The 12,162-nt window shown below is 34.1% G+C and overlaps 1 long non-coding RNA gene across 2 annotated transcripts in view; it reads right to left on the bottom strand.

Moving 5' to 3' along the window:
• Positions 1-11,847, bottom strand: part of LOC123549168 (uncharacterized) — a 53,745-nt gene extending 41,898 nt beyond the window's left edge. For both annotated transcript variants that reach the window (XR_008371313.1, XR_008371312.1), the window contains exon 1: positions 11,063-11,847. This is a non-coding gene — a long non-coding RNA (uncharacterized LOC123549168). The remainder of the gene's footprint in view (positions 1-11,062) is intronic.
• Positions 11,848-12,162: the final 315 nt, after the last annotated feature.

Here is a 12,162-nt window from a genome sequence, read left to right as displayed (position 1 = left end):
AAGTATGGGTAATCTCTTACATTTACTACTGTCTAATCGCATAGTAAGACTAGTAAGACTAAGGATCATCAGGATGCATCTAAAACAAAAGTGAACACATAAGATATAACTTGTGCATTAATAAGAATGCTATTTTTTATTTTGAAATCCCCTGTCTGTAAAAAGTTGAAAATCCTCTTGTAAATGAACTGATTAACTACTACTCCCTAGATCAAAGTAAGACAATAAAAAAAATATGTCAGCTAAAATGTACTACTGACCCTTATTTACAGTTATGCTAAAAATTACTAATATCATGTTCTTCTGTACAGTTTCTTTCTCCTTTCAAGTAAAATATGAAAGCATGATTTGTATATATATATATACAATATTTCATCACTGAAAATTATAATCATTTTCTCATCATCAGACATAAATAAATTATACATATTTTGATTAAGAAGTGCTTAGCACTAGGACTGCACGTCCTTAATTTGTTTATGAACAGTTAACCATTTATTTTAATTATCTTATCTTGTATGCCTAAGGTGGTAGTATTTAACTGTATAAAAATACAAGTTCCAACCTGAAACTCAACAGGTAAAATCAGAAGTGTGACAAAGAATTGCATGTACAAATGAATTATCACATTGTATTGTTAGTAAATATTAACATCATGACATTACATTTAGATACAAGTTATTACTTTAATTAATATTTATGACAGAAAATACAGCACAAGTGAAGTGCCACTGTGACAGTACTGAAATGAAACTAAACTGAAACTGAAATGGTTTATTGCTTAAACGCCTATTTCTACATTAAACATATTCATGCGTTTTACAATACAAGTTGAAAAATATTAATATAATTATTTTAAATAAGATAATTTAAAACGATCAAATACAAATAATTTAAAGACAGTATATAATCTTCTGTAGTCAGAAAATGCCATGGCCTAGATACAAGAATTTATTTACAGTCAGACCTCTTTGGTCTTGTAGTGCTAGGCACATAATATTTCAAACGGACTGATATTTTTCAACCATTAAATATATCTTGACTTACTTTTCAATGTATTGTGACCCCCAAATGTTTGTGGTCAGTTTTCAATCACTTATAAAAGTGGTTTAATCTACTGTCTGCATGGGAAAGTGCACATTACACTGCTGTTAACACAAGTTGATTTAGCACAAAAACTGCTTGACAGTACTTGTCTTATGACTTTAATTTACCTAGAAAAAAGCTGTATTTCATTAGATTAAATACATTTGTTGTTGTTGTTTTTGTATCTTTGCCAATGTTATAACAGTCATGAAAAAGAAATTAACTAAACAGGAATCAACTATTTATCAAAAATCAATACAAAAACATTTGTAACACACTACCTAAGTAGTTTTAATGTATTACATGTAAAATGCAGCAATACATAAAATGTTTGTTAGTTAGTAGAAAGCTATTTGAGCCGCGCCATGAGAAAATCAACATTGTGGCTTTGCGACCAGCATGGATCCAGACCAGTCTGCCCATCCACGCAGTCTGGTCAGGATCCATGCTGTTCGCTAACAGTTTCTCTAATTGCAGTAGACTTTGAAAGCAAACAACACGGATCCTGACCAGACTGCGCGGATGGGCAGGCTGGTCTTGATCCATGCTGGTCACAAAGCCACTATGTTGGTTTTCTCATGGCACGGCTCATTTCATTTCCTATTCTTAATTCAAATAGACAGTTCTGTTCACAGGAAATGTTATGATGCCAGAGTGGTCAATTTATACTGTAATGTTTAGATAGTGTTGTTGATTTAATGTGGTTATTCCATAATATTGCAAATCTATATGACTTAAAGATCTCCTAGCTTGCTTGGAAATTGAAAATTCCAATATTTTTTCCAATGTAGACAGTCTGTGTCAGGTAGCTCAATTTGTTAGAGCACCCCAAATATGTAAGTACAATGTTATGGGGAGGTTTCAGGTTCAAATCCTGATCTGGCACTTGTTCTCACATTTATAAACTCCAGTTTTGTCAAAAATATATTGACAAATATTCAAAAATATATATTGCTCCTTCAATTTTATATTTCTTTTATCACCAAGGACTTCCAATTTTTATATATAATCAGGTTGTGTATTGTTTGAAAATTATGAAAAATAACACATACTTTGTTATGTCAATTTCAAGACATGAACAGTCTTAGTCTTACTTAGAGTGCAAAGTACTAATTTATTTATTTATTGACATTTAAGATCAATAGCATAAAACACAACACAAGGCAATAAATATAATATCACAGCATATAAAACAATTTCTTTACATAGTTATAAAAACAAATCTATATTTAAATGAGTTAAAAAGTTGATTTATGACTAGGGTAAGATGCATACTTTAATAAAACTGAAAATTCTAAGCCAACCTGTGTTATACTTTAGAGAAAGCTAAAGACCTATGGATAACCCATTAAGCTAAAGCCTTATTTCCAATGGGGTACATGCTAATCTAATAAAAGATACAGTATAAAATATACTAAGAAGGCAACATATGAATCTGATGTTAAAATATAGTTAAAAGAAAGAGATGTATAAATTAGGTTACATTTACTTGGAGCTCTCTGTGATTAATTCCGTTTTAATAATTTAAAAGGAAATTTTGAATTTTAAACTGAATAACTTAACAATTCTATTGGAATAGTAAAACTCACAATGAAAAGTTTAGAAAACCCTTAACAGAAGATGTGTGTGTTTTAATGAAAACAAACACACCAGAAGCATTGTTGCCAAAATGAAAAAAGAAAGTATGCAATTGAAACATTAACATTCAGCATCTTCTAAGACAAACTATTACCTATTCACAATCCATGGTGTATACATTAACTGATTTAAATGATTTTACAGTTTATTCATCCGCCTCTATTTTCTCAGGTAATTGAATTCCCCAGAATAAGTTGTCATGGTCATCTGCAAGCATTTGTCATTGGTCACAAAACACAGTAACTTCTCTGTTTGGCGTCTTAGGTTATCCTCAAGTGATCTAATCAATGTAAGACTAGTATAACTCACAGCCTAACAATGATTAATTAAAAATTCCCTTTTAATCAAATGATGATAACCTGTGATGAATCATACAATATATCCTTTATGTACATGTATCCAGCAGAATGGTTAATCCAGCAGTTCAATGAAATAAATTCAATAACTATCTGTTTATCAGTAGATTTCAGATGATTTATTGTTTACATCTCCCTCTATGTTCAATCAAAATGTTCCCAGAAAGAAAGAAAATGGAATGGAAACACTGACGCTTATCAAGTTAAAAATATAATTATCAATAAGTAGAAGTAGGTTATTGCATGGAGGCTGCCATTTTAACGTCATGTGAGTGAAAGTAGTCCAATATGGCGCCCTATTATGTCAGAGGTCTATTGCGTAGCATAAATGTCGAGGTGATCAGATTGTCATCAATCCATCCATCCAGATTCAGCTCAAATTTGCGGAATAAGTAAATGGTTATGAGACACTTTTCTTCCCACCATTATTTTCGTCTGATTACATGCTTTAAAAATAAACATGATTTTAGGTCAGTCATTTCCAGATAATAAAGTACAGGTCGCGCAAGGTGTACATTTTGGGCCATTTTTGCCTCAAAAGAGTTTAACCCGTTTTTATAATAAAAACAACAGAACCGGCAGGCTAAAAATGTCTCATAATGCCGTGCTAAGTATGTGCAATACATCCGCTCAGAATTTACCTGGAATTTCTCAAAATTGGATTTTTTTTATGATTATTTTCGCACTGGTATCAGCAAAGATTTGCGGAATTTTCAAATCTACTGTCCTTTTCTCCCATTAGCAACTAAGTCAATGTATAGTTAATACTGGGAAGCAAGATTTAGTTAAATGGCTTGTATCGACCTTAAATGCTTTGTGCTTGAAAATAAGTTGTGAAACTGTAGATATAATAGGGTGTGTAATACTCGTGACATTACAAGATTAAGATATTTTAAAACCATGCAAATATATTAAATTTCACCTAAACCTCCTCCATCTGTGAAAATAAATTAGACACAGCAGATTGTATATTTGTTCGTTCGTCCATTCGTCCGTCAGTCCGTCCATCCGTGGGTCTGTCTGTATGTATGCATACTCAATAATTGTAGTATATTGTACTACTCATTGTAACTGTAAGCAAGATAAACATACATGCGCTATGATCTTTGTACTAAGTTCTATACTTATTTCTTCATAAAAAGAATTAGTGTGTAAATAACTTCATTACACCCGTTCATATACAAATGAATTGCTTAGACAAGGCTCTAGCAGTGCCATTTAATGAAAAAAATTCTATAAAACAACTGACTGTCAATCCAGAAGTCCAGGATTCAAGTCCCGGTCCAGACACTATAAATTTCTGAGATGCGCTTGAATGTCTCCCACCTAATATAGAGTTCAGTACAAGCGCTTGAATGTCTCCCACCTAATACAGAGTTCAGTACAAGCGCTTGAATGTCTCCCACCTAATATAGAGTTCAGTACAAGTGCTTGTCAAGAAAGCGGCTTCGTGTGTATCGGATACGTTAAAGTAGACTTGCTATTCGCAAACAGCCAGGCTAAGTAAGTGGGCTTAGCCGGACAGGCCTTACCTAATGGATCTCTGTCTCTGTCTCTGTCTGTCTGTCTGTCTGTCTGTCTGTCTCTCTCTCTCTCTCTGTGCGTGCGTGCGTGCGTTCGCGCGTGTGTGTGTATAAGCGTGTGCGTGTGCGCGGTGTGTCTGTGTGTGCGGCTTGTGTGTGAGAGAGTGTGAAAGAGAGGAGATACTAGCTTTACTATTTTACTATTTTACTATTTTAATGCGAATTTAATGACAAAACGAATCCCGTCACAAAAGTTATATTTGACATGAAAGAACAGCATTTGACACTTCTAAAGACGTTCACTCTTCTTTTATCACCTCTGTGTGATAATCTTATACGGAAATAGCGAGTGAGTGGCAGTTTAAGTAAGCGCAGTGTAGAGCTTACATGGATATTGCTTGTGTGAACCAAGATGAGAGCGGAATTTGACAGCAGTATCCGCAATACCTAAATACCTTTCCTTAGAAAAAATAGAGCCCGTATCCACCAAGTTTGAACATGTTATGTCTGACATTTAGACATTCGCTGTAAAAAGCTAGTCTCTCTTAGGTCTTTCATTGTTCTATTTGTACAGAATTTAATGGCATTTTGCTCCTATGTGGCGTATTCTTCTAAAGAGTTCTCAAAAATTTCTAAGGTATAAATTATATCACTGACGACTTAATGCTTTAAGCAATGATGAATACGAGCCGATAAATAAGTCAACATAATGTTGTACAGGGCACCTTATCTTGAAATATAGGAAACATTAAACGTAAATGGCTTTATACAGACTAAACATTATCATCATCATTGTCATCATCATCATCACCCACATTTTCATCTAACAGAACCTAACAATGACCATGCATTTCTTATCTGCAGAATTACTCAATTCGGAAAGTATTCATAATACAAAATTAATGTATTATCTTGACTACTTGCCAGTGAATGCCGGTAATTAGTAATTAGCGTACAATTTTTTACGCCAACACATCTATTCTAAATGACGTCATTTTCTGCACTACATTTTGTAATGTGGCTGACCATTTTTTTGTTGATTTTAGGTGATATCATATTTACACACTCCTCATAAAATAAACAAACGTGTTTGTAAACTTGGACGGTCCAAACTGAAGGGCATGCTCAAAAATAAAAATAAAAAATACATATTGCATATCCGTAGCCCTGACAACCTATAAAGTGGGTCTCACTCAGTCTATGATGAGCTGATTAATTAAAAAAACTGAGGGCAGGGGCGGATACTAGGCATATTTTGGTTGAGAAATATGCGGTTCGGCGTGTGGCCGTTGCTGTTAGTAACAAAACGATGCATAAAATTATTCAGGAATTATTTTTGCATTTACTGGCATAATTGTTTTAATATTAAGGAGCGTAGCAACTCGGGGTATTGCATCAAAACAACACATTTTGATGAAAAAATGGGAATTTTTCATAAGAAAACAATTCAGTTTTTCTTACTAAAAGTTTGTTTTTAAATGTTTTCGTATATTTTATTTAAATCTATTATCATGGACTGACATGAGCTTTAAAATTCCAGTGGTAGATAATGACGGGTAAATGCACATTAGATGATCACACGATTTATGATTATGGCTTTACTATAACACCGCGGGCGACGTGATTTTAGGTTTATATAATTAATATACCTATATAATGCCTCAAATGATTCAGAATGACTTCTGCATCTATTCTCAAATAAATCTATTCAGTTCGTAGCATGATGCATCCCACGGGTGCATACTAAAATATAATAACATTTGGCGCAGCTGCAATCTGACTAAAGTACTTGATCTTCTAAACGAAGATCTGAGAATGACCCATTCATATTCGTCTTCTGTATATTTTGGATTTCCGATATTGCTATTTTTATTTTCGCAAATTTTTTTTATTTGAACCAATCAGACGACTTGTTTCAACAAGCATTTGGCTGAACTATCAAAATAGTGTCGAGAGTCAAAGGGTGAGAAAAATGTGCAGTCAGTCCGAGGCTCGAACCCGGGACCCCTCGCTTACAGGGCGAGTGCCCTACCGACTGAGCTAAACTGCTGTCTGACACCTTACGTGACCAAGTCCGTACCAAGACATATGATTTTTCTCAAAACACGAGGGCGTAGTCGCGATGTGGTTGTCATAAGAATTGTAAATATGAAAAACCCAGGCTAAATATAGATTTTTTAAACTTCAACTTTCACATACACTATGTTGAAAGTAAGGCTCTGACTGGCTAACAGAAGGGTCGTAAGAACGAGGCTATCAATAGCACGTCTTCAGATCCAATGTGCGTAGCGTTAATTGGAGATGTAGTTTAGTCAGACTGGTGTAGCTGTATCTTGCTATTTAAAAGGAAACAATGATTCTGTATAATCTGTTTGAGTATTTATGTGCGTGACAACATAGTATCCTTTGAAACTAATTACAAAATGATATTGTGGGCACCGCATTAAAATTATCATGTTTTATGATATGCTGATGCATTTCTTTTAAGAAACCAAGGGCAGATAATAATTGACGCTTTTTGATTGAGAACTATGTAGTTCAGCATATGGCCGTTAGGATCACACGGGCGTTGTTAGTTTAAGACACATATACCAAAACCACATATAAAATTATTCAGGAATGATTCCTGCAAGTATTGGCATAAAATATTTTCTTTTTACTTTTTCAGAAACCAGGGGCGGAGATAACTGGCGCTTTTTGATTAAGAAATAAGCAGTTAAGCATGCGGGCGTTATAATCACACATCACACGACGTTATTAGTTTAAGACATTTATACCAAAACCACGTATACAATTATTCAGGAATGATTCCTGCCGGTGATTTACTGGCATAAAGTATTTGAATATTCAGGTGCGTAGCAACCAGAGATGCGCGTTAAAGCATCCTATTTTGAAAAACATGAGAGTTTTAAAGAAAAATAAAAAAGGCTTTCCTCTTATCATACTTTGAAAATGATTCTGTACATCTTATTTAAGGCATATTATATATCTAACAGAAATATATAAAAAATGGCATTCGCTTAGTATATTCTTAAAGTTGACATTCTTTGCACTGTGTTGCAATCTTTAAACAACTTTTAACGTACTGTTTTTTTTTTTTTTTTTTTTTTTTTTTTACAAATTTTGTTTAATTTATGATATTTCCTCAAGCTCAAGTAAAGACAAAGTTCAAAGTGATGGCCATTGTCCAAAACGTTTGCAGATAATTCAATATACCATTAATTTTGATGAAAGAAACGTGAACAATTATAAAACACAAAATAAAACTGTCAGTGTCATATTTTCTAGGGTGCCTCAAGTAAAAGGATTTAATGAGACAGAACTCTGACTCAAACATTGAAAATTTAAGGTCGAGACCTGTGGGACTGCTTAAAATTGTGTCACTTCATTCAAAAATAAGCTTGAGGCAGAAGTAAAACCCTCCTACATTTCTTCCACAATATGTAATCAAGAGTGCATGTAACTCAGTATTTTCAAAGAACAGCAAGAAATCGCTTATCAAATCAAAAATTCCCAATTTTGTACAAAGAATCAATAATAAATCTTGAAAACAAAAACTTACTAGAAGAAAGGGAATAAAAGGAAAAGATATTTGGTACCAGTGGGGCTTGAACCTATGCCCCCTTAAAAATGTATGTTAAACATATGTTTATGGTAGGAATTGAATACTCTTCAAAAGGAGGTACACTATTAGGTATTTAATACCTTAAAAAAGAATGTTATTATGTTGGATTTATAAGAATATTCAAAATTCAGGGGCGGGTAATGTTGAGTGAATACATGTTAAAATCACACGGTCTATGGTAAGGATTTTATAATAACAACGCAGGCGGTGTGAAAGGTTCAGAAAAATGAGTTTGAAGGTGAAGCCGCTATAATTACAGGCGCGGTGTAAGATTAAGTCATATACATAAAAGATGTATCTTTTTGTGCCCCCCTTTCCCCCCCCCCCCCATGACTGGTGGGGGGCATATAGATTTGGTCTTGTCCGTGCATCCGTGCGTCCGTCCGTGCATCCGTCCGTCCGAAGTTCGTGACGTGCCTAGCTCAAAAAGTATTTGATATAAATTGATGAAACCTTGCATGAGTTTTTATCATGATATGAACTTGCGCACCTCCTATTTTTAGTCTGGCTCCGCCCCCCCCTATTTTCAGAGATATCGCCCCTGAAATAGTCAAAAATGCACATTTTCACCTTGTGACATGCCTAGCTCAAAAAGTATTTGATATAGATTCATGAAACCTTGCGTGAGTCTTAATCATGATATGAACTTGCGCACCTCCTATTTTTCATCTGGCTCCGCCCCCTATTTTCAGAGTTATGGCCCCTAAAATAGTCAAAAATGCACATTTTCACCTTGTGACATGCCTAGCTCAAAAAGTATTTGATATAGATTCATGAAACCTTGCGTGAGTCTTAATCATGATATGAACTTGCGCACCTCCTATTTTTCATCTAGCTCCCCCCCCCCCCATTGTTAGAGTTATGGCCCCTGAAATAGTCAAAAATGCATATTTTCACATTGTAACACGCCTAGCTCAAACAGCATTTGATATAGATTCATGAAACCTTGCATGAGTCTTAATCATGATACGAACTTGCGCATCTCCTATTTTTCATTTGGGTCCGCCCCCTATTTTTAGAGTTATGGCCCCTGAAATTGTCAAAAATGTACATTTTCACCTTGTGACGCACCTTACTACACTCTAAAAGTATTTAATATAAATGGTTGAAAACTTACATAAGTCTTTATCATGATATAAACTTGCACACCTCTAATTTTTGGGCTGGCTCCACCCCCTTTTTTAAAGTTATGGCCCCTGAAATAGTAAAAAAATGCACTTTTTCACTTAATTATGTGCCTAACTCAAAAAGTATTAGATGTAAGTTCAGGAAGCCTTGCTGGAGTCTTCGACATGATGTGACCTTGCACACTTGGCATTTTTCTTGAGAATCTTAGCTCTTATTACAGAGTTATGGCCCTTGAATTAGCCAAAATAGAGGATTTTTTGTTTGTGATGCTCATAGCTCAAAAAGTATAGGGCCTAGAATAATGAATCCTTTGCATAAAATGTTTGTTGAGGCTATACCCCATTAAGACTGCAAACATTTGAATTATTGCCCCTTATTTGTGACAAATGTACCAGTGGGGGCACACCCTGTGTCCTACAGACACATTCTAGTTTATGTAGAAATAATTTCTGTTTCTGCTGCCTGGGAAAACAATAAGACTAGCTCCTAGAGCATGATATATTATATTTTTATTTTTTTAATTTTAAAACTGTAAATGTAAACAGTCTATTTCTTAATATGTCCAATATCATAGTCTGATAATATTAATATCAGTTCTCTGAGAAAATCTCTAAAACAGATTGACGTATGTCACTATTACATTATGGTGCCTGATTTCTGCCATTTCGTGTGTTCGTGTCGGCGTGGCGAAATGTCGAAGTAACGAACACACGAAAGGTCGAAATAATGCTTATTTGCCGTGTGTTCATCTTTCAACTTTCGAGGCGAATACACGAAGTAACGAAACATTGAAGGCGAAATAACGAAATTTCAGAGGCGAACATGCGAACATTTGTCTTAATCACTTTTCGTATCGGCGGGTATTAAAACTTCGTTATTTCGCTATCAATGTTTCGTTACTTCGTGTATTCGCCTCGGGAGACGAAAGACGAACACACGAAAATTGAGCTGTTTTCGACTTTTCGTTACTTCAATAATGACTTGTTGGCTCCTTCCTGTTCGGAAACTTTTGATCCAGTATATCGTGTTATTTCTGACTCCGAGAGAAACTCAACTACTAGGCAGGTGGTCCGAGCAAAAAAATAAAACTTTCTAAGACTTGGATTGCTTGATTCAAAGTGTTTGCCTCGATGCCGATTTCAAACTGTGTTGTTCACACTAAAGACCTGTCAGTGATCAAAGCTATACAGGATGACCAAATCGTTTAAGGACCCAACACGACCTAGTGAACTAGTTTTTTCATAAATAAAAACTTCATAAAAACCGTTCTTATAATACAGATGATATACAGCTATACTTAAGTTTTCAGGTGGCTATTTAGGCCCTTCCTGAATAAATGTGATTTGACAACTACATCTGCAAACTCATTAAGTCAATCTCTTTTCAGCATAGTTTCAAAAATCTACATGAATAACTATCTTACACTGTAGAAACAAAATGTGATTGAAATTTAACTAAATACACATATTTCTGTACATATTGCTACAATAATTTAATAAAATGTTAAAGCATTGCACACATTGTCTTGGCCTAATATATGTCACTGTCAATTTGTAACTAAACACTTGTATATCTCTTGTCTTTTCATGCAAATCATGTATTATTACCATTATGGAAATACAAAAGAATACACTTATTTTGTGGTGTGTCTTTACTAAAAACATCATCAATGTTTATCGACAAAAGTGTACTATTTTCTGACCTACCGTGTTGTGATCACCTGTTTTAAGTAAATCCAAGCAGACGACACAAGTTATATTCCATCCTATTATTTTACTTGCAACACTTTATATATCACCATTTTTGAGTATCTTTGACCATATAGCTTCAAGCATTATTTATTATTATTTGCTTTTTTGATCATTCTCTGGTATAACATTTTGCAATATAAATCACTATAATCGCGTAATACAATACTATACTCGTATTCCTGCACGCTTTCAACAATTTATATTTGATTTGGTCCGTCTTTTGAAGTTTTAAGTACATTGGTAAGATTTTTGGTTGCATGTTGTCAAATACATATATCGACAGTTTTGATAAAATGTAAACTAACGCTGTCGTACAAGTAACTTTTTAATGAAAATGTCGAGGAATTTAGTCTGTTTGTATTGGTAATAGGTTGAATACAGCAATTTTAAGATAATTAATATCGTAAAACTGCTGTTCTCGAATGATTACCGTTTTACAGTTCGCAACCGTGTTATTGCAGGGTTCGAACGTATTTGGGCTCGTTAAAATTTTAAGCGAGAGCAAAAGGTTAGTTAAACTAAATGGCGGATATCAGTAAAAGTGAAAGTAGGTAAATACACACTTTACCTAATTCATCTCGAGTTTGCTAATTTAAAGAATAAAGTTCTCCACACATCGTGTGACAACTACATTGGCGAGTATGTTACAGGTCGATGTAACTTTTTAAAAAGTTATTGAATGCAGTTGTTCTGTTTGTAAACAACACGCGGACACGCCATCTGAAATCATGAAATATTACCGTTAAGGGGACGCATACTTTGAAATTAGAAAAAAGTGGGTGGGGTATTATAAAATTTACCTGCAAAAAAGTACAAGGTTTTGGTAAATGAAATGAATACTGTTTCAACTGTTATAAGTACACAAAGGATTGCTCACTAAAATAAAAATGAGAAAAACTGAAATAAGAAAGTTATTGTTGAATTACATAAGACTTCTTGTGTACATTCAAAGTCAACAATTAAGACTTTTTGGTGCGAAAATAATAGTGCTTCACTTTGTCCAAACATTTATCAATGTCCTACAGATTCTAATTTAAAGAAAGAATGTGAAATAA

The sequence above is a fragment of the Mercenaria mercenaria genome, chromosome 6 (genome assembly GCF_021730395.1).
Source record: "Mercenaria mercenaria strain notata chromosome 6, MADL_Memer_1, whole genome shotgun sequence".
Taxonomy (NCBI): domain Eukaryota; kingdom Metazoa; phylum Mollusca; class Bivalvia; order Venerida; family Veneridae; genus Mercenaria; species Mercenaria mercenaria.
This window is presented reverse-complemented; position numbering and strand designations above follow the sequence as displayed.